The 4281-nt window shown below is 42.9% G+C and overlaps 1 pseudogene; it reads left to right on the top strand.

The window, feature by feature from the left end:
• Positions 1-476: 476 nt before the first annotated feature.
• Positions 477-3905, top strand: LOC110287791 (protein Mdm4-like; annotated as a pseudogene).
• The last annotated feature ends 376 nt before the right edge of the window (positions 3906-4281 follow it).

The following is a 4281-nucleotide window of genomic DNA, read 5'->3' as shown; positions in this document are numbered from 1 at the left end:
TGCAACCCTATAGTTGGAACAACATGATGTACTACCCAGTACCCCGGAACTCTTGTCTCTAGCTGCATATGTATCGAAAGATGGCCTAGTCGGCCATCACTGGAAAGAGAGGCCCATTGGACTTGCAAACTTTATATGCCCCAATATAGGGGAATGCCAGGGCCAAAAGAATGGGAATGGGTGGGTAGGGAAGTGGGGGGCGCTATGGGGGACTTTTGGGATAGCATTGGAAATGTAATTGAGGAAAATATGTAATAAAAAATATTAAAAATTAAAAAAAATAAAAAACAACAACAACAACAACAACAAAAAAAAAAACACAAAAAACACGAGAGGCCAGAAGTGGTGCTGCTGTTGCTCGCAGTTTCAAAATACAGTGCAGGCCTTAGGGTCTCTGGCTGCCACCCCTCCCCCAGCTAGGAGAGGGAGTGACTCATGGCCGTAAATTTGCTAACTGTGGAATCTTCACTGCCAAAATGAGATCATATTCCACCTCGGCCCAGTGTTCAGCATCTGACAGTGCTTGCAGAATTTCCTCGGAACAAATTAGTCAGGTACGGCCAAAACTGCAGCTTTTGAAGATTTTGCATGCAGCAGGTGTGCAGGGGGAAGTATTCACCATGAAAGAGGTAATGCACTATCTAGGCCAGTATATAATGTTGAAGCAGCTCTATGATCAACAGGAGCAACATATGGTATACTGTGGTGGAGATCTTTTGGGAGATGTACTTGGATGTTGTACTGGCTATTTTTGTGTCAACTTGACACAGCTGGAGTTATCACAGAGAAAGGAGCTTCAGTTGAGGAAATGCCTCCATGAGATCCAACTGTAAGGCATTTTCTCAATTAGTGATCAAGGGGGAAAGGCCCCTTGTGGGTGGGACCATCCCTGGGCTGGTAGTCTTGGGTTCTATAAGAGAGTAGGCTGAGCAAGCCAGGGGAGGCAAGCCAGTAAAGAACATCCCTCCATGGCCTCTGCATCAGCTCCTGCTCCCTGACCTGTTTGAGTTCCAGTCCTGACTTCCTTTGGTGATGAATAGCAGCATGGAAGTGTAAGCCTAATAAACCCTTTCCTCCCCAACTTGCTTCTTGGTCATGATGTTTGTGCAGGAATAGAAACCCTGACTAAGACAAATTTGTACCAGAAGTGGGGTATTCCTGTGACAACCTGACCATGTTTTGGGGAGGACTGTGGAAGGACTTTGGAACTTTGGGTTTGAAGATCTATTCATTGTTAAGAGCTCTGTCAGATGTTGTGTAGGAGCTTGGAAGATAATGTTGAGAACAGTGCAGAAGATGGAGGTCTGGTTTGTGAAATTTCAGAGGGAAAATTAAAGACTCTTTTCAGGGCCATTGCTGTTTTGATTGTGAAGATTTTGTAGATCTGGTTAGCTGGGGCTGAAGAATCAGCTGTGATTAACAAGATACCAGAACTACTAAAGCAAAAACTTTGCATTACTGGGACTATTGATGCTGGTTAGCTGGAGCTAAGAAATTAGCGGTGATTAAGAAGAGACCAGCATCATTAAGGTGACAGCTTCTGGGAAGTGTTTTCTGAAAGCACAAAGAGGCTGTGTTCCAGAGATAGGCAAGGTTGTACTCCTTCTGCAGTGGGACTTGGTAATGTGTAAGGGTCACCCAGGTGGTACTGGTTTTGAAGGCATGAAGGGGTCACACAGCAGCTCAGGCTTGGCACTGTGAGAGGCCATGGAAGGCCATTGGTGAAGGTGCAGCCCCAGGTGTAATTGAAGGCCCAGGACTGAAGGGGTCATGCAGTGTTTTGGAGATGCCAGTACCACGAGATGACCACCAAGAGCAGCAGCAGCAGTGGAGTACAGGATCTGGAGCCCAGAGGACGACGTGTGTGCTACAAAGGGCATGGCTGGAGAAGTGACCCAAGCCCTTGGAGGAGCCCAGAAGATCGTGAGTTGCATCCCAGACGTTGGACGGTTGGAGATTGAATTTTGCTTTGATTGTGACTGTGCCCTGATATTTTCCCTCTTGAAGGAAGAAACTGTTTTAGTGGAGCCCACAGTTAAGAGATTTTTAATTGTAAAGAGACTTTGGATTTTAAAAGAGATGGATATTTTAAAAAGACTGAAATTTTAAGAATATGTAAAGACTGTGGGACTTTTAAAGTTATTTAGATCTTGGGGATGAATAAGAATGTAAGGGTTGAGGCTTACTAGTGATGTGTTTGTGTGTCAAGTTGACAAGGGGTCAATTGTACTGGCTATTTTTGTGTCAACTTGACACAGCTGGAGTTATCACAGAGAAAGGAGCTTCAGTTGAGGAAATGCCTCCATGAGATCCAACTGTAAGGCATTTTCTCAATTAGTGATCAAGGGGGAAAGGCCCCTTGTGGGTGGGACCATCCCTGGGCTGGTAGTCTTGGGTTCTATAAGAGAGTAGGCTGAGCAAGCCAGGGGAGGCAAGCTAGTAAAGAACATCCCTCCATGGCCTCTGCATCAGCTCCTGCTCCCTGACCTGTTTGAGTTCCAGTCCTGACTTCCTTTGGTGATGAATAGCAGCATGGAAGTGTAAGCCTAATAAACCCTTTCCTCCCCAACTTGCTTCTTGGTCATGATGTTTGTGCAGGAATAGAAACCCTGACTAAGACAGATGTCAGAGCTTTTCTGTGAAAGATCCAACCCCCTCTATGACATGCTAAGAATCTTGTTACATCACAGATGCTGCTCAGACTCTCGCTCTCGCACAGGATCACACTGTAGATTTTCCAAGTCAAGACTGAAGCACGGTGCAACAGAATACTCCAATCCCAGAAAAAGAACTGAAGAAGACTCACACACTGCCTACCTCACGACATAAATGTGAGACTACAGAGCAGATGAAGACTTGATAGAACATTTATCTCAAGATTAGACATCTAGGCTTGACCTTGATTTTGAGGAGTGGGACATTGCTGGCCTGCCTTGGTGGTTTCTAGGGAATTTGAGAAACAACTATATTCCTCAAAAGGATTGGCTCAACTGATTTACAGACAAATCAGGATATAGGTACTGCCATTGTTTCAGACACTACGGATGATTTGTGTTTTTTAAATGAGACCTTGTCAGAATATTTAGGTGTTGGAATAAAAGTTGAAGCTGCTAATTCTGAGCAAACAAGTGAAGTAGGGAAAACAAGTAACAAAAAGATGGTGGAGGTGGGAAAAGATGATGATCTTGAGGACTCCAAGTTCTTGAGCGATGATACTGATATGGAACGTACCTCTGAGAATGAGTGGCAGTGTACGGAATGCAAGAAGTTTAATTCTCCAAGCAAGAGATACTGTTTTTGTTGCCTGGCCTTGAGAAAGGATTGTTATTCGGATTGTTCTGAATTAACTGATTCTCTATCTACATCTAATATTACTGCCATACCTGAAAAGGACAATGAAGGAATTGATGTTCCCGATTGTACGAGAATCATTTCAGCTCCTCTTGTTAGGCCTGAAGATGGATATTTAAAGGAGGAAAAGCCCAGGTTCGACCCTTGCAACTCAGTGGGATTTTTGGATTTGGCTCATAGTTCTAAAAGCCAAGAGATCATCTCAAGCACGAGAGAACAAACAGATATTTTTTCTGAGCAGAAAGCTGAAACAGAAAGTATGGAAGATTTCCACAATATCTTGAAGCCGTGTAGCTTATGTGAAAAAAGGCCTCGGGATGGAAACATTATTCATGGGAAGACTAGCCATCTGACGACATGTTTTTACTGTGCCAGGAGACTGAAGAAGTCCGGGGCTTCATGCCCTGCTTGTAAGAAAGAGATTCAGTTGGTTATTAAAGTTTTTATAGCATAGTTAAGTCAGTCACAGAGAAATGCTAAGAGGACCACGTCATTTATCAAAAAATCAGTATTCTTAGAGGCAGGGGCAGAAGATCACAAATTTTGATGCTGGTCTGGGCCATATAATGAGATCTTAGTATTAAAAGGATCACTATTGAGCATCTTTTATAAATGTGACCCATTGCATGTGTTTATTTGAATAAACATACATGGAATTTTAGCTAAGTTTTGAGGGTTTCATTAATGAGAAGATACTTTGTTCTTGAATAATATCAATACAAACACAGCAATGCATCCTTTTATTCACTTCCAAATTATTATAAGAATAATACATTAATTGATTTATTCTCTACCCTGGTGTTATGTAATGTTCTTGAGGCATCAAAATCTAAAGCAGTTATTAAATACTAGGGCTAACACTGAAGAGGACATATCCAATCAGTCGCTCATTGTGTAGCCAAGGATGACCTTAAATTCCTGATACCTGTC

This window comes from Mus caroli, unplaced genomic scaffold (genome assembly GCF_978045245.1).
Source record: "Mus caroli unplaced genomic scaffold, Mus_caroli_1 scaffold_5, whole genome shotgun sequence".
Classification (NCBI taxonomy): Eukaryota; Metazoa; Chordata; class Mammalia; order Rodentia; family Muridae; genus Mus; species Mus caroli.
Note: the sequence above shows the minus strand (reverse complement) of the source record. Positions and strands in the feature narration are given on the sequence as shown.